This window comes from Coturnix japonica, chromosome 3, assembly GCF_054131305.1.
Source record: "Coturnix japonica strain WE chromosome 3, WE-NBRP24, whole genome shotgun sequence".
Classification (NCBI taxonomy): Eukaryota; Metazoa; Chordata; class Aves; order Galliformes; family Phasianidae; genus Coturnix; species Coturnix japonica.
In genome coordinates this window covers 62,361,805-62,381,147 of record NC_140665.1, presented here as the reverse complement: position 1 = coordinate 62,381,147, position 19,343 = coordinate 62,361,805, and the positions used below count along the sequence as shown (strand labels likewise).

The window sequence follows — 19,343 nt, the reverse complement described above, 5'->3', positions numbered from 1 at the left end:
TCATGACTGACTAACATTAATCTGTTTCATTTGTAAGGTATGCATACTAAGTAAGTGACATAAATAGTAGTTTGTATTGAAAAAACACACAACTACCAATAAAATTCAAGTATAAAACTGATGAGACAGCTTTTTCAGCATCAGCCCAATTAATCCAGGAGTTCACAAAGCAACATCTGCAGTCATTAAATAGTATCTATTTACTGTGGAATTTACTGATTAGAGCAATTAATCTCTTAAAACATTTGCTTTAACTCCCTTAGAGCACACATCTCTCTCAAGATACTGAAGAATTTCTCTGGCTGCATATTCTAAGGCTTTTGGTTTTAAGTCACGAAGTTACCCACTGATTCAGTAGACTTTGGATTAGTTCTTTGGCTGCTGTGCAAAACAGCATGGAAAACTTTTCCCTATCTGTCATGTGCTAAGTATGGAATATGATCACACAAACTCTATGCAGTGTTCATACTGATTCTTACATCTTGATAGAGTCCAGAGTAACAGGCAGCTCAGCTGTGCTATATAATGGAAAAGAATGAATAAAACAAGTACATCAGGGTCTGTACAGTATAATGTAGGAATACCATGGCAAGGAGCCAGCCAATGTTACAAACCCTGTTTCAGTGCTGGGCTTGCAAGACTCGGGGTATTCTACAGAATTTTTAATTGTGAACTTTAACTCAAGCACAGAAAAAACTTGGATCTGTCGAGCCTATTACTCAAAGCTCTGTGGGAAAGTAGGTGTACACCTGGGTCTGTTCCAGCCCTGGAAGCAGTAGGGCTGTATTAACAATGTGCTTCATGTATCACTAAATGCCCTGCTGGACATGATACTTTGTATCCCTAGCACGGATGATCAACAGAGCACATTACCTGCTTAGGGATAAATGAGAGTTGGCTACATTTGCCAAATGTGAATCAGTGTTTCTGTGGGATGTGTTATGTAAACTTGAAGTTACACACAGGTCTTTTGGACCAGCAATTCCATAGGATTCTTATTGTCTTTTTGATTGTTAATTAAAAAAAAAAAAAAAAAAAAAAAAAAAGTTGGCTTATCACACATTAAAATATTTTATAATATCTCAAAAATTTTAATAGGCTTTTTCTGTAATATAATTACATACCAAAAACAATTCAAAAATTTGTATTTTATCATAGACTCATAGAATTTCTTGGGTTGGAAAGAACCTTAAAGTCTACCCAGTTCCAACTTCTGCTGTGGTCAGGGCTGCCATTCCCCAGCTTGGCTGCCCAGGACCCATCTAACCTGGCTTTCAACACCTCCAGGATTGGGGCACTAAGAGCTATGCCAGCACCTCACCACCCTTTGAGAAAAAAATAAATAAAAATTCCTGACATCTAATCTAAATCTCCTCCCTTTTAGTTTGAAAACATTACCCCAAGTGATGATTAAAGTACTGTATTAAACGCTTCCTTACATTGCTATAAGAAGGCCTGAACCTTAGAGATTAAAGGGAAGAAAAAGCCAGCGTAAGATGTAGTAAGAATAAGAGGAAATACATGAAATGTATTGAAGCAGGTCGAAGAGGTTGAAGAGGGCTGGAGCACCTCCCCCGCAAGGATAGGTTGAGAGAGCTGGGGCAATTGTGCATGGAGAAGGCTCTGAGGTGACCTTACAGTGGCCTTCCACTACCTGAAGTATGTCTACAGGAAAGGTGGGGAGGGACTTTTTGTAAGAGCATATAGCTGCAGGATGAGGGAAAATAGTTTTAAACTAGAAGCAGGTGGATTTAGATTAGATATTAAGAATAAATTTTTAACTGTGAGGGTGATGAGACACTGAAACAGGTTGCCCAGTGAGGTTATGGATGGCCCCTCCCTGGAAGCATTCAAGGCCAGTCTGGATGGGGCTGTGATCAATGTGATATAGAGGGAGGTGTCCTTGCCCATAGCAGGGGGGTTGGAAACACATGATCATGATCACTACATGGGTCCCTTCAAACCCAAGACATTCTATGATTCATTCTATGACTCTATGAAATTAATTGGTTAATAATAATAGTTCTGTATCATACTTGAAAGCCTTAAAAAAAAAAAAAAAAGAAAAAAGAAAAGCATATTCTCAGATATGATTGAAGTAAATCACAAAGAAACAGAAAAAAATAAGTTAAAGAAAGGTCAGTGTCAGTTAAGATAACCAGGTCAATAAATCAGTCCACATTATGGATCCATTTAATCATATTGATCTGTTGAACTGCAAGTATGTGGATTCAAACAAGATAATTCTGAAATTCAGAATTATATTTACAGTTTATTTTTAAGTGCTGACCTAAGGAAAATGATCGTCGTCTGGCAAAGTATCTCGTAGTCTGTCAGTCTGCTTTGTACAAATACGTTTAAAACAAATGTATGTATCTCAAAGGGCATTTGAAAGACAGGGATTTTTAGTTGAAATTTTGTGTGAGTCTTCTGAATCTACTCAAAAATTCAAAATATCAAGAGCCTTTCAGGATTCATCTTCCCAAGGACTGACAAACAGGCTGATTCAATAAGATGAAACAGTAAGTACTTTCATATATTCAGTTCCAGATTGGTTAGTAACACATTCCAAGGTGATACGAATGGCACAATCTGTCGTCTGGAATTGCATCTTTCTCTCAACTAATGAAGGCCAGAGAGATGAAGCTCCATTCCTGTAACCAGACTTGCACATCTTTACACTCTGTAAGTCTGGCTCAGCTACAGACACTCAAGCACTTGAATAACCTTTTCACATCAATATCCTCCTGAAGACCACATAATAACAGTTGACTGAAGAAGAGAATGTGTATGCATCTCTCGGGTCATACCTCATTCTCTCTGTGTCTTTATTTTTGAATATGTTCCCAATCCAGAGGTCACTGTTAAGAAGTCTGACACGTCATAAGGCTTATGTTGAGGAAAGAGGATGGCATCAATGTCTGCATATCTCAGTGTATTATGTCCTTTCTAAGGAAACAGAAAACTGTGGTGAGTAGCAGTGAAGAATTTGTCTAGCATAAAACTGAAACCAAAATTTACTTTCAAAGTGGCGAAAAGAGAGTGCTAAGAGGGAACACTTGCCTGATGCAAACACACTGGCATCTAGTTTGGTGGTTTTAGTTCAGACTGTGAATCCAGAATATAATCTTATTTTTCTCAACAGTGAAGATCTTAATGAGCATAGATCATTTTTGGCTTGTACTTCCCAACCAAAATCCCGGGAGTTTTCTCATGAACTCAGCGAGCCACATTTACTGCAAAAGAGAATTACCTGAAGACAGATTGACAATGGTGGTCTGTTTCAGTCTCTTTCATTGCTAGATCCTTTAGCTATTGTTTTTCTCTGGGATAAGGTTTTATTACTGTTTATCCATATTTCCAGAAACGTAGCAAATCACATGCAACTTAAAATAAAAAGGAAACATGAAAATGATACTAGAAATCATTCAAAAGGCATTGCAAATAAAATATTTGTTTGCTTCAGACTTTGAAAATGTACAGCCAAACAATATAAATTAGATAATTTCCTTACCTGTTTCACTCTAACCTAGACAGGTTCAGCAAGTTCAGGAACACTGGTGAAAAGGTAAGATAAGAGGTAGATAGGCTGGGCTAGCTTGTGTATGTATACTCATGAGGTGGGATGACTGGCAATGAGATGCTGCTGGTAGTAGTGGGTCACCTGTCTGGGTTTTAGTACGAAATATCCAAAGGAGAACCACCTTGTGTGATCTACAAAGTCAATTCATTAACAGGAAAACTGTGTCACATGGAGTAATGCATATTATTTCCATTTGTAAGTATTTTCAAAATGCTAAAATAACCAGGAAGGCCACACAAATACCATTAAAAAACAATAATAAAAGATGGAAACAACAAATCCTGTACTTCTTCAGGAAAACAAACAAAACAAAACAAATAAATCCTTCTTTTTGTCTTTTGTTTGATGATGCTTCAGCTGTAAAAAGTAAAGTTGTGGCTCTTCTAACTTCCTAGCACAGAAGAAGTACTGTTCTTTGTTTTGTCCTAACACTTAGATTTACATGAGTTGAACTGACTTATTTCTCCTTTACCGCATCTGGGTGCTGATACCTGAAGAAATGAACAAGAATGGATGAAAACATACCTGCCTTGGTTATCCTGCGCATCTGAAAGTGCTTTGATATTCTGGTCCACACTCATGGCAATAATAGATCTTCTCTTTTATCTCTGTCAAGAATTTTTAGATTTGAGATATCTGCTTTACAATTCAGGTGAAGCACAAGAGAGAACCTGGGCTGAAGTTAAATCTGTCACATCCAGAACACAGTATGAATAATTTTCCTCTGATTTACAGTTTGGTGTAACTTGTTATGAAGATATCAGTAGTTTGTCTTTTTCTCCTTTTAAAGCGTTGACACAGTGAATGACCGGAACACGCTCTCTGCATTGATTAGTAGTAGAAGCTTTCCATGTCTAGCTCTAAACAGACATTTGAAAGATGAAAGAGAATTTTTTTTTAAAATGGCACAGTGTGAAAATTTCACTCGCCGGGTCTTTATACCAGCTCTTTGCTCCTGGAGCAAAGGGGTTATCCATCTAAACAAAACTATAAAGTGTAATGAAAGCTCAATTTAAAAGCAAGACACATGCAGCTCAATATTTTTATTAGTATTATTATTTATTTATTGGGGGGGGGGAGGAGAGGGGGCAGTTGAGGAGAAGGAGTTGGGAAGGAGGAGAATGAATAGTGAAAGACTGAAATTAATTTTCAAGCTTTTAACTTCAATATGCAAGTATTATCTGTTCATCCAATGTTTTGCTGTGACCTGTGTTTACTGTGCCTACTGTCCACGCTAAATGATGGGAAGAGGAAGAGGGCCTGCATAATAGGAAATATTCTTGCTTATCCCAGCAAATAGCCCTAACTGAGCGTGATAATGCAAAAGAAAAATTGATCAAAATGGAAAATTGCAGACTTTCACTGGTGATATTTCAAATGAGGTGAAAGAAGAAGCACCTATGGAGGTATGCTGGCATGGAATCCCCCAATAATTCAGCCTGAGACAGGGAGACTTGGGTGACTCCTAGAACAGACCAGTGAAGCCAGTAGCAGAGCAAACTCTATCTTCCTTTGTACCTCTTATTTTCCACCTGATTTTAAATATGCTTTTCTCTCCACCCTCGCTGTAACGGTACACAGGAATTTATTCTTAGTTCCTAAAACAGAAGCAGGAAAGGAATGTTAATAATTACTTTTATAAATCTATAATGAGATTAAAAAAAAAAAAAAGCCTTAACCTAGCTAGAGAATAATTATTTGTGGGGCTTTAGCTTTTTTTTTCAGTAAAATTATAAAAGTCAAAAGGAATTTCAGTTAGATAAAAGGAACTTAGAATTTTGCTACAATTGGAATGATTCCATATCACAACAATAATACTCAGATTGCCCAGCCTAATGTGAATACAGAATTGTCAGCCTGCTTGTATCAATAATACTCAGAACTGCATGAACTATATGAACATCACTGTTTCGCTTGATTCCTGTACTCACATCACATAACTGAGTTCTGGTGAGGAGGAAGCGGTGCTATTTGCCTTTATATTATGTGATTTGGGTGGGAGGGCTGTGTTGTTTCTGTTGTTCTTTTTCTTGTCATTTGTGTTGATATAATGTATATTCGTCATTTACAATCACGTGCCAGTAAAAATCTGTTAAAGATGCTGTAGCTGTGTTAATCAACTACAAAAATCTTGCAGAAATAGTATTCTGCAAGTTAAGTGTAATTTTCAAAAAGCTTATAAAATGTATATACATTTAAAGGGTTAGTTGGAAAATTTCCCACTAGTCACTGCTGTTATGGTATGAACAAAGGGCAAAATGTTTACTGTCTTTGTTTTGCTTTTTCAGGCTCTGTAATCTGCAGTGGACCATGTATTGAATTTCTGCCTCTGGTGATGTAATATTCCTTTTTTTGTTATAACATACTCTGCAAAAGACAGAATAGCACAATGAGAAACATTTTACTCATACTTTTACTCCATTTTCTAATATATTTAATCTCAGGATAGTAAAACACAGGCTACCAACTAATGTATTTTATTTCTAATCTGACAATGAAGAGTGGTAAAGAGATGAGAGGAAAGGAGGACCTTGTCTGTTTAGTTGGGCATGTCCAGGCTGTGGCTTGCAGGCCACATGCAGCCCAGCACAGCTCATGCTACAGCCACCCCCAGACCTGCGCCATGACAGTGGTGGCTATTTTCTGCCCAGCCTGGCCTACAGCACCAACTGATCATCAGAGTGCTATTAACCCCATCTGGGATGAAACCAGGGCGCAGAAGACAGTGCAGTGCCAGCTCAAGTTTGTGAAAATAAGTTTATGGATTTTGATACATTGGCTAAACATGGTCACGGGATGACTGTGGTTAACCTCCGCTGGTGCAGATTATGACGAGCACAGCATGTAGGCTTTTGTTCATCTTTGGTGAAAATGCATAGTTAATGGTGGTGGCTGTGTTGTTCCATAAGAAGTTGACCTCCATTGGCTGCTGAATCCTCCTCCCTGTACAGCAGTATGAGACTGAGAGGAAGAACACATGAAGAGTGTTACCCCAGATGCAGTGTAGAAGTGTTTGCTGGGCTACATGAGACTACTCAAAAAAGAGAGGAAAATGCTCTTTACTGGTTCCAAAAAACTTAATTGACTCCAAAAACAAATGAAGGAAAGTGACAAGTATTAACTAAATGTCTCCTGGCACAAGGATATAAGACTTGACCTAAGAGATACCCTTTATGACTGTTGTCTAATATCAATATGTTTTAAATAGCAGCCTTATGTCTAGCATTGCTTTTGGCCTTCCTCCTCCTCACATTCTCAGGGCCTTAACAATGCCCTAGCTGTGCGTATTCCTCTGACCCCATATCATCCACTCTTTAAATTGAATAGGAAGATTTGAATGCTTTTCATTTATTAAAAAGTAAAACAAGCTAAACAAAACAACCAACCAACCAACAACAACAAAAACAACAACAAAACAGCCCACAAATAAAAACAAACAAAACAGAACACAGGTTGAACTGTGACAGCATAAAGTCAGTACAGCTCAGGCTCAGGTCTTTATGGCACATACCTGGCAAAGAGTGCTTAAGTATGACAGTGGTGCAGTGGTATTCTGCTGTAATACCATCTTGCCCTTGTGCTGTGCTCTGTATGGGGTGCAGGCTTTATGACTGCTTGGTTCCAGTGCACAGACAGTTTTCATTATCTTGAAAGTTTTACCAAATTAACAATATTTACTGAGGCACAGGTGAAGTGGGGCCTCAGCTAATACTACAAATAGGATAAATGTTAGGAAATCCACTGGGTTACATTGATTTTGCACTTCATATTTGTATATAAATCTAAAATAACTCCGTAAAAACATGAGAAGATAGTTTGCACAGTAAAGGCAAAAGGATGCACTGGTCAGGATGCATTTACTTTTTAGGCTTTCATATGAGATATCTAAAAGAGGAGCTTAATCTCTCCAGGTGCTCTTCTCAAAGGACATACAGATGTCTCCCACAACAGCAATCATCTCTGTATAGAAAAGGTCACTGAAGTTACTCCAATTATGTTTTCTAAGAATTACGGTTTATCCATCATTTGCTATGAATTGACTCAATGCCCTCCTGCCTCTGAACACCTCAACTGCTGGATTTCTAAAAAAAGAAAGAAATAATAAAATTGCACCCAAAGTTATTTTCTGGTCCTTTCTAAAAGACTGAATGGTAGATGCTCAAGTTTCATTATAGTGTTATCATTTTTTGGTCTGACCGTTACTCTCTTATGAGAACTGATCTCACTCTCTAGCTAATAACTATCATTTATAAGCTATCAAAACCACCATTCATTCACTTCTTTTTTTTTTTTTTTCTTTTTCCCTTAAATACAGAATTAATTTAATTCACTGTGAGCTTTCCTCTTATTGTAGTAAATTTCAGTTTTTGTATACATTTTATACTCCTCTAATGCCTTAATAAAAATTTTCAGTTTGAGCTATTCAAACAGATGTCATAACAGAAATAAGCCATTCTGTTTTATGACCACACAATGACCTTGATTTTGCCAATAAACTATTGGCACGAGAAGGGGATTGTTTCCTTGTTGGATATTGGACCTCTCCTGAAAACAGGATAGGCTTGATTAATTCAGGTCAAATTTATTTTGAGTGTAACCACACTGAAATCAGTTGAATTGCATTAAAGGAACAGTTTTTGCTGCATAAGTTTTATGTTGGTTAGTTATAGTCTCTCTTCCTTCACCTGGGAGGATTTCTGAGATTCATTAACCTTTCAGAACAAGTTTTATATCCACTGTTCATTTTTTGTCTTAGAAGCTCTTTTAACTTAATATTTGCTACAGCAAACAAAGCAATAGTTCAATTTCAGAAAAAACCTTATGTCATCCCCCAGTGAATCACTTCCAAGTGCTTAATAGAAAGCAGTGTAAGATAGAAAATACAGAAAAGTGAAAATGCCTCTGAATGTTCAAGAGGATAACAAATTTGTAAATCAAGTCAGCATGGCAGAGATGAAAGCACAGAGAATTATTCACCTAGACAGTGAACCAGTATTTTTTACCAATGTAGTGCTAATATGTCAATGGAGTTGTGTTAGTGCATCTGGTGTCTTGAGCCAGAGGTTTCATTGCAATTTAACAATACATCTTAGCCTTCATAAGCATATCCAGCTGAAACTATTTTTCACAAAGTTTGGCATTATTGTTCAAATAATGTGTTTATTTCATGCACCTGCAAAATTTGAATAAATTTGAGGATTTTTTGATGCAAATCCAATGCAAAATCCCTCAAGAGTTTGGTTTTCATAGAGAATCATTAGTTTAACAACACTCAGAGTGGAATAATATACATTTTTCCTGAAACTCTTGTACTAGAAAATAGCTAAAATAGGTATTTTAAAGTGCTATACTTTGATAGCTTGAGGCCCACTGTTACTAGAAGTTACAAGCTTATTAGCTGTTAAAAGAAATAAATAGTTTCTAAATTTTATATGTTATCTTCCAGATCAATCTCAACAAATCCTGGATATCTGGAGTTATTCAGAATCAAAACAATTAAAAATGTCTGTAGAGTGCAAACGCGGATTTGAAATATATATATTTTTTTAAAAACTGGAGTTTACCTTGAAATCGTACTACAAATAACACTTAATAATCAGTTCCTGACAGTTTCTGTTGTCTTAATTGGAGTAATTAGACTCTTTTGATGACCTGGCTTTGGTAGCAAGCAGAGGTTGTATGATTGTACTGTACTTGTGCACTTTTGTGTCTTCCTGGTATCTTCTGAATCACTTAGCCAGCTTCAAGCCAATTTGATTGAAGGCTGAGCTTCTTAGTTCCCTGAGCAATTCCTGGCGGTGTTTGCATTTTGGAGGTCAAAGTATTTGCCACTTCCTTGAAGGAAACAAAAAGTGTCAGTGGTCTTGTTTCTGGTTTCCTGGCTTCCTTCCCAGCAACTCTCTTTGTCCATTTTACAGCCGTGGCTTAGGAAGTTTTTCTGGCTGAGATGTTTTCCTCTTTGTGCAAAAGCACTCTGCTCTATTCAAAACATTTTAAAACACTGGAAAGATCAGAACATGAATTCTGGACACAAATTTCTGCCACTTTCAAGTGGGTGAGACCTCACTTTGGGCGTGTATGGCCCTCACAATGTCACTGGAAAATACCACTGGCAACACCAAGTTTACACATCTGAGCATGGCAGCTGCCAGAGTATGATCACACAAACCTCAGTGTTGGGTATGAATGCCAGGGGCCTATGATTTCATGATCACATGCATTTTCCTCTACTATATTAAAACTAATAGCAAAAAGTAATAGCAGCTCTAATTATCCCTTTAAGGCACAACTGCTGTTGTTGAACTCTGCCAAATTCTCACAAACCTTTCATTTTTCCTTTGTTACAAATTCATTAAAGGATTGCAAGTTCCTTCAACACTCTCTGCAAGTGTTCAGCATTGCATCAAATTCTGCACCCTTACAGCTGTGTAGAAAAGAAGTGAAGTTATAGCTAACTAAATGATAGCTAATAGATGCTGGGAATGAAAACCAAGTATTAGTACACGTCAGAAATAGTTCTGGCTCTTTAATCAGAGTAGGGTATTTTTTTGCTGACATGCGGTATGTGAACAAAAGCGGTGAGTTATTCTGCTAAAGATAGTTATAAACCCAAATGAAATATCTCTTTGAAATAAACATCCACTCACAAAAAATTTTGTTAGCTGAATATCAGTTGACCGTTTCAAATATTTTGCTGTTCATTTCTTAAGTAACAGCAAGCAAATCCCATCCTTTCAAGTCATGCTAAATCCTTCCTTCAGAGCGTGCACTTAAACACAGCTCTGTTTTTATACCAGAGGTTTTCTGTGAGGATTTGTCAAGGTATTTGTTATTTCTCTCCTCTCGGTGATAAGGATTCAAGAGTACAACCACTGATTTCAAAATGCACCAATTGCTTACAGCCAACACTGAGATGTTAAAATAATAAGGATTTTATTTTCCTCTTCTTTGCTCTGTGGCACAGCTTTACTGGGGGTTTACAAAAAATGTCATAAGGAATTTTTCTCATGGAGAAATAAAAAGGAGAACAGAAATGAAAAGCATTCTTGTAATTGACTAACAGCTTTGTGTGAGCATTTGTGTTTGAAAGGGGTGTAAAGACTGGGATGTGAACTGTTGCTGGATGTTAAATAAGAAGTACAGTTCTGATTTATTTTTTTCTCTTAGCTACAGCAATGGAGATGTGTACTGCTGTAAGTGTGTTCTGTTGTACCATCCATGACCTCAATGGAGTGGGAGAAAATGGGTTTTTGCTGTCAGCCTCTCGTCCTGTTAAAGATTTGAGTTTTACTCCAACATTACTTCCAGTCTAATTGCATTTGACCCAGCACTCTTGCTGTGCTAGTGTCAGTCAGCATAACTGGAGGCCTCTGTGCAGCTAGTATTTATAGAGTAAGTATAATTGCTCGCTAAACCTTACAAGCATCAGCCTTATGAACTTCCTCATTTTCATTAAAATAGAGGTTTCCCTCCACTTTCATTCAGAGGCAATACAGACAAGGTATTTATGTGCCCTCAGTGGAAGCTGCCTGCACTGAGAAATAAGGCTAGGGAAGTAAAAAAGCTTGCCCTATTAAATGTAACTATAAAATAAAAATAGAAACTTGTAGTTGGGTGTAAAAACTAGTACATATGTTTACTAGCAAAACACTGATAAATGCAAATTCCTAGTGTCTGTATGTTTATATGTTAAAATTGCAGAGCTATTTGTTTATTTGCACATCTTAGGAGGATGTTCAATTTCCTGTTTCATTCAAAGGGCAAAAATGCAGTGCTCAAAATGTAAAGCTTTTTATTTATGCCATTACAAAACAAGAAATACAGATCTTTTTGTTTGCCTTTTCACAGGTTTTTCTTCAATGTGGCATTTCAGAATGAAACCTGCAAGTCAACCTTCTCTAGTATTCTATTAGCACATGAAACCACATATAGGGTATATTGCCATATGCTGGGGAAGGATATTATTGCTCTGATATTTGTTACACAATAAAGGGAATATATGACTTTTGTATCTCTAAAGTGATGCCTGGAGCAATATGCAGTATTAGTGCTGCACAGTTCCAAGTACATCCTCAAGGATGCTCAGCAGCCTCAGTGTGGAAATCTTGTACCCATGGGAACTGGAAGCACAGAATATTTTGCAGTAGCAAGCTTTTCAATATGTATATCAATTATTGTCCCAACTTGAGGAAAGACAATGTGTGGGTTATGGCACAAGGCTGTGCATATGCTGATCTCAGTTCTCTTTTTCCTGCCATTTTTCTGTAAATAGTCAAAGCAAGTTATTTTTGATGTACAAGCAGTTCCATTTACACAGTGCAATCTTTCTCTTCCCTCTCAAAATAATGCACCAAAAAGCTCTAAACCAGCTATTCAGGATTTACTATCCAGGATTACTGTATTTACTCCTAAGGATTCTATATCATAAAAATAAAATATGATCTAATGCAGCATCTGCCTACTAGAGGTCCTCTCCTTATGCTTCTTCTATGACTTCCCTGTGATACACATTCCCTGGAATTCTACACCTTCTCCTCAAAAAAATCTCATTTTTTGTGTTTTAAGCCATAGTGTAAGATACCTCTGAAAGGCACTCCTTCTTTTCCTGCATGCTGAGGTAGAAGTGTTTAATTATTAAAGAACATAAATCAATTATTTCTAGGTTTCTGGTAGGCCGTGTCTTTCTTTATCTTTGCGATTATTTAGCAAGGACTTCTGTCCTGGTACAACACTGGATGTAATACAAGTACACAGTCGTGGAGACACTACTGTGAACCTCAAAGGAAGGCATAGATGAACACAGTCATGTTGTCTCCAGATGTATGTTGAGGTAATTTAGGACTTCTATATTTTTTCCCCCTGAAATCCTAGACAGAAAATTGTTGTGTGCAGAGCATTTGTGCTATAAACCTTCTTATGTTCTGGATGCATCAGACTCAGCACGTGAGCAGGTGAATTTTCCATTTAATGTACATTGAATCCAACAAGTCCAGCTCTTCAGTATATGGATAGAAGAATGGGCAGACCCAGAGGATTCATTTTTGCATGAAGTGTGATGTGTGTGGTCATAGAATCATAGAATCACAAGGCTGGAAAGGACCTATAAGATCATCTAGTCCAACTGTCCTCCTTTTAACATACCTACAGTAAACACCTACCTGGTGTTTACTTTGTGAGTCCATTTTCCTGCAGATTTCAAGCAGTCAGATCAGATCAACTTCAGACTTCCCAAAATCCCTTAAATGCCAGCAGCAAGCCAGCAGAGAGTTGCTTTGCCCTGCAGCTGGCGCAGTAAATCTGATCCACGCTTCAGCATTTGCTGCTCCTACAAACTGCACCTTGTGAGGCAAACATTACCCTTACCCATAGATCTGAATCATGTAAACAATGTACACTTCTGCTCAGTGGAGTTATGGGAGGCATAGAGCAATTTGAGTTCAGCCAATATCTCCACTGTGGCTTGATGACCCTGCACATCCTAAATTGGGGTGTGAAGTAGCAGCTCAGTGTGGAGCTGTGACTCCATGAACCACATGCTTCCACAGTATGTCAGTGTCTGCAGCTTTCTCAGGTTCCCCAGGACTTCCAGCTGTGGTGTTAAGCGTGGGACTTATTCTGAGGTTTTGCTCCTGACTTTATGAACATGGTTCTTCCCCAGTGAAAACAATACAATGCCAGATGAATGTCAAGGTTTTGCTCTTCACCTCTTAAAATATCTATGAATCATGAATGCTACGAAAGCTTGCACAGCTACATTTTTAATGTGCATCACATCTGTACCTATCTAGAATCGTCCGCCTATATGAACAACAGCTGAAACACCTCATTCCGTACAGCTGCCAAAACTCCTAATATACATCACATTAGTCAACACTGAAGGAATCAGTTATTTTTATAAGGAAAATGCCACCAAATCCTTTTTCAAATATTTAAAATATTTTTGGCAAATCACATTTTTATAATCCTTCTACAGCTGTTTCATACTGAAACAAAACATTATAGTGTGATGAATGTCAGAGAAACTCCCTTCTGATTTTATTAGCTCCTTTGTACATACAGTTGAGTCCTAGTTCCAAAAGAAAATTGCTGCAATATAAATCCACATTTCTGCATTTTTTTTGGCTTGTATCATGTTGAAAGCACCAGAGGATTTGCTGTCAGGATAGAGTGGGACCACATAATATGGGCATAGCATGGAGCCACCAGAAAGGTGAAGTGAAAGAAGGGGAAACCACAAGGAGTAGCATCTCTTCTACAAATAATGTACCCTAAAACATGATTCTATGCATCCTGAGCAGTGATTTGGCTTTGTGTGACTTTTTATAACACGATGGATCAAACAGCATTGCTTTATGCTTTCCTGAAACAACCATAACAACAGCAAAAAGGTTTACTCCAGGCTTACACCAGTGGAATTGATAGCAGAATCTGGCATGTATTGCTCATGAATGCCCTCAACACTTCCTTTCTCTGCTCTTCCAGCTGGGCAGTTTCAGATCCTGGCAAATGAGACGCACTATTTTTAATGTCTCATTCAAGCTGCTGTGTTGTAGAAGTGGCAAATAATAGCTGCTTTCAATACAGGAAACAACACACAGTGCCACTGTTCCTGCTTTATAAACTACTTTAAAAAAAATTCTCCTCATGTTGATTTTATAATTATTCGTGCTGCTTCAGTCTATAGACTTTTCATTTAAAAGTTTACTGTTAATGAATGGTGTATTTAGAGCATTTCTTTCTGTGTGTGTGTGCATATGTCTGTGAATTTTAATATGCTAAAGAACCTCCTCAGTAGTGTGCAAAATGTGATTTGGAAAATAAGATTTTAAGCGTTTCAGTAAGACAGCACATATAAATTGTTCCCTAAAAACCCCTTACACTGAAAACATTACTAATAGGACTGGTAAATCAAGCTCTAAGATGTTAATTCTGCATGAATATTCTTTATACAAATAATTGCATCTTTTTTTAATGTATCTGGAATAGAAATTAACAATTTTACTTTAAGGATGAAAAGCTGTACATTAATACTAAGGGTATCATGTCATACTTCTGACCCTGCTTTCAGACACAAGGATACTCCATGGTACTGGAAAATAACGTATTAATATGTTAAGCGACACTTTGTTTTCAGCTCTGTTCGCAGCCATGTGATTTGGGCTGATTTTAAAAAATCACTTACGAGTATTATCAGCCAAAGGAAATCTAATCAGCATGAAAACATGGAAATCTGGCAGACAGTGGAGCAAATAAAAGCACACTGTTATACAGGAGTGTTGGACAACATTAATAATTGGACAAATAAGAGTAATAACATAATTATTTAAATATTTTTCAAACTAAGAAAAATTAAATTATCAACCTCCCCCTCTGAGATAAGAACTGCAATATGTAGAGTGGTATGATTCTTCACAACCAAGCACTGAAATGATTGATTTGAGTTGCCCTATCCTCAGGAAGAGAAAGCAAACTCAGAGAGGGACAATGAACAGGGTTAGGAAGGAGTATTATTTAGGAAAAGAATAGGCAGCTAAACAAAACAGCTTTTACTTCCCTGATGTTGAGGGAAAATAGATGCAATTAACTTCTAGCTGAATTCTCTAACAAGCACAACTTGCTATACTCAGTATGGTTGTTTTCACAGAAAATCTGTATGAAAGAAACACCCATTTTGTTCCCAAGAATGAAACTGCTTTTAGGAGAAATATAGGGAGTTTTTTGCATTAATTCTTTCTTTCTTTATAAATTATTAAAGCACTGTGCAGAGCATGTGTTTACATTGCTGGCAACCTTATCACATGCTGGGCCAAGCACATGTGGTCTTGTGGAAGCCTGCTGAGAAAATCCTGAGGAAAGTCTGGTGTCCTAACAATGGGCAGAACTCATGCCAGCCACAGTGGCTGTGGGAGACAGATGAGGTGCATGCCCTCTCCACATCCCTGCTTTGCTAGTGGCACTGGAAATTACACGGTTGGCCTTGTTTAGTATCTGCGGATGTAAAGATGATTTAGACTCATACCCATGCAGGATTTCTAGGAAGAAATTTATCTATAGGGATCTCTTCCTTGAGCTGCTTGTTTTCCTAGGCAGTCTTCCAGGAGGTAAAAGAATGCCAGAGCTGCTAGGCATGCCTAGAAGTATATTGCTTATGGCTACTATAATTACCCCTATCTCAGAGAACAAGAGGTTGAGGAAGTGCATGTTGTCGACCTATGTGTTCCTGGCCGTCTGTTTAGAGAAAGAACCCTGACACAGAGCAGAGAAGAAGTTGGTGGGGAGAGGTGGGCAGAGACGAGTTGCAGAGACAGAAATGCCCTTTGTCCTCACAGAATCAGAAAGATCAACTGGCTGTGAAACCGCTCTTTTAGCCAAACATGCTTTCTTTTTCACAGAGCTGGTGTTTTCTGACAGAGATCAAGACACAAGAAATGCCTTCTTCATTGTCTGGTGTTTGGGCTGAGCATTTATTCAAGAGCTTATCTTGGTAATTTTTTCTGACAGGCCTAAGGAAAAAATGCATAATAGGTACTTACAGTTTCCTGGTTTCTAGGTCTTCTAGGTTTTTCTTTAAGTTGAAATTATTGTTCTGCTACAGAATGTAGAGGCTTTTCCTCCCTTCCCATAAAAATTCCACCCACTTTAATAGGAAAAGAGAAACATTTATTCTTCCTGTTTCTGGTCCTCATCCAGAAACTTCACAATCTTGCAATGTGTTTATCCTGGAAAACATAGGAATGTATGCATTTTCCCTGTATTACAGATGAAGAATTAAGGCAAATGTGGATTAAACATCACACAGTGACTGAAGTCAAGCCCAGTGGCCCCAGGATCTAAATTGTGGTTCATGAACCAGAATGAGGAGCTGTGCTCAAGCTGCAGTAAAGTGATGACAGCTGCTCTGACAGCCAAGCACTTGATATGTGCATAGACCCAGCACTCCTACTCTCACCCTCACCTGTATCATCAATAAAAATCATGCTAACCCTGAGAATCCCTCACCTATATTTAAAATCTAGGTGAAATATGACTATAAAATGCCTTTATTATCATATGCAGCATCATCAAGAAAGATCACACAACATGTGCAGGACAAACAGGGGATCAGTATGGGTTTATCACAGAATCATAGAATGCCTGGGTTGAAAAGGACCACAGTGATCATCCAGTTTCAACCCCCCCGCTATATGAAGGGTTTACCAACCACCAGGTCAGGCTTCCCAGAGCCACATCCAGTCCAGCCTTGAATTCCCACAGGGATGGGGCATCCACAACCTCCTTGGGCAACCTGTTCCAGTGCATCACCACCCTCTGTGTGAAAAAATTACTCCTAATATTTAACCTGAATCTCCTCTGTCTCAGTTTAAAACCATTCCCACTTGTCCTATCACTATTCACCCTCTTAAAAAGCCAAAGTGCAGGTCCTGCTTGACCAACCTGATCTTCTTCTATGATGCACCTGGTGGATGAGGGAAATGATGTGGATGTGGTCTACCTAGACTTCAGCAAAGCCTTTTACACTGCCTTTCACAGTGTTCTCCTGAACTCAGTTATGAGTGGCGTTCCCCTGGGGTAGGTCCTAGGGCCTGTACTTTTCAGTTTCTTTATTGGCAACCTGGATGAAGGCAATGAGTGTGCCCTCAGTAAATTAGCAGAAACACTGAGTTGGGAGGAAGTGTTGATCTGCCTGAGGGTAGGAAGGCACTACAGAGAGATCTGGATAGTCTGGATTGCTGGGCTGAGGCTGATAGGATGAGGTTCAACAAGACCAAGTGCTGGGTCCTGCACTATGACCACAACAACTCCAGGCATTGCTACAGGCTTGGTACAGAACAGATGAAAAACTGTGTGGAGGAAACATACCTGGGGGTACTGGTCAATGCTCAGCTGAACATGAGGCAGCAGGGTGCCCAGGTGACCAAGAAAGCCAATGGCATCCTGCCTTTTATAAGAAATTGTGTTGCCAGCAGGAGCAGGGAAGTGATTGACTCCATGTACTCAGATCTAGTGAAGTTGCACCTTGAATACTATGTTCAGATTTGGGCCCTTCACTTCAAGACGAGGCCCTGAAGCATGTTCAGAGACTTCAGAGAAGGGGAACAAACCAGTTGATGAATTTGGAGCACAAGCCTTGTAAGGAGTGGCTGAAGGAGCTGGAATTGTTTAGTCTGGAAAAGAAGAGTATCAGGGAAGATCTTACCACTCTCTACAATTATCTGAAGGGAGGCTGTGGTGAGGTTGGGGCTGGCATCTTCTCCTACACAACTAGGAAAAGGATTGGGATTGGGCTTCTTCTCTGAAAGAGTGGTCAGGTACTGGAATGGGCTGCCTAGGGAGGTAGTGTAGTCATTGACCCTGAAGGTGTTCAAGAAACATTTTGATGTCATACTGAGGGGCATAGTTTAGTAGGAAACATTGGTGATAGGTGGATAGTGGGACTGGATGATCTCAGAGGTCTTTTCAACTTATATGATTTTAAGATTCTATGATTCTTGTGATCATTCTAACTGCCTGCAGGTCAAACACAGGCTGTGGGACATACATAGTGAGCTCTAGAAAACAAAGGATGGAGAATCAGGCAGGGAACAAGCTTGTCTCCTCTCTGGTTTGTGAACAGCTGAGGCAAGAAGGGCTGAATTGCTTATGCTCAAATTTGCTTCTTCTCCATCTTTCTTGCTTACCTGTCCTCAAAATCCTCCTGGCAAGCAAGCAGAAGGGTGGTATTGGCACTAAAAGCTACTGCCACAGATATATTTGAGGGCTGCTATGTTTATGGTGGGGAAATTCAGAGAAGGAGGTGGCTGCCAAGGCAGAGAAGGGGATGTGGAGACAGATGGCTGTGTGCACAAGCAGCAGTTGCCAGTGTGGGGAACAGCATGTGGGAGGTTGCACAACTCGGATCTGTTCCCCCCCAGACAGACCAGGCTGTATTACCCCTGTGGAGCCTTAAGCTATAACCATCATCTCTGTTCCTGCAATATAATGCCAGCATGGGTTGGCCACACAAACACTGACCTCCTGATGCGCTGTATCTCCTCTTTCTACACTTTGGTTTCGATTTGGGATTTTTCTGGATGCAGTGCTCCTTTCTGATTATTCTGTGATTGTTTGGGGGATTTGTAATGGTAATAATGTACGGTAGGTTTGGCTGGGAAAATTCAGTTTAACAAAAATTGTTGAGGTTTTGAAACTTATTTTCATTCTGTGTTGGAATAAAATCAAAGTGTTCCAAAAAGCTGTTTTGGAAACTGAGTAGAGCAATCCTTTAGGGACCCAATGGGAGGCAAGAGGTCCTTGTGAGCAGAGCAAATCAGGACTTGAAACTCTCCTGCTCCCAGGGAGGGCCCTAGCCAGGGATTATTCTGAGGTACAGCTCCTTGGTTCTGGTTCAGACTAGAAATTCCATTCTGAACCTCATTACTGAAAAACAATATATTTGCATTAGGAAGAGAATAATTGATGTGTGTTTCTATTTTCTTTTGAAAAACTCCAGGTCAACCGAAAATTGAGGTCATGCCACAGAAATTAAATATGCAGGTTCTCAGCAATCATTTTATTTTTCTTCTAAGTATGTATTGGGCTACATTGCTTAACTTGTTTATTTTTTTAACTTCTAAAATGTGCCACTTACAAAATAACAATATAAATCAAAAACACAGCAGCTGAACTTCTGTGGGAAATTTCCTGGCCTACCTCTCAGCCACTGCTTGCCAACTTCCCTTCAGAAATTTGTCAGAAATGAACCGAAAGGCTTCCAAATCAT

The 19,343-nt window shown here is 38.7% G+C and overlaps 1 long non-coding RNA gene across 1 annotated transcript; it reads right to left on the bottom strand.

The window, feature by feature from the left end:
• Window positions 1-2,090: 2,090 nt before the first annotated feature.
• On the bottom strand, window positions 2,091-5,676 carry LOC146761435 (uncharacterized). Its single transcript, XR_014944121.1, has 3 exons — window positions 4,982-5,676; window positions 3,254-4,191; window positions 2,091-2,949 (listed from the first exon to the last, which is right to left on the bottom strand). It is a non-coding gene; the product is annotated as an uncharacterized LOC146761435 (long non-coding RNA).
• Between the last annotated feature and the right edge of the window lie 13,667 nt (window positions 5,677-19,343).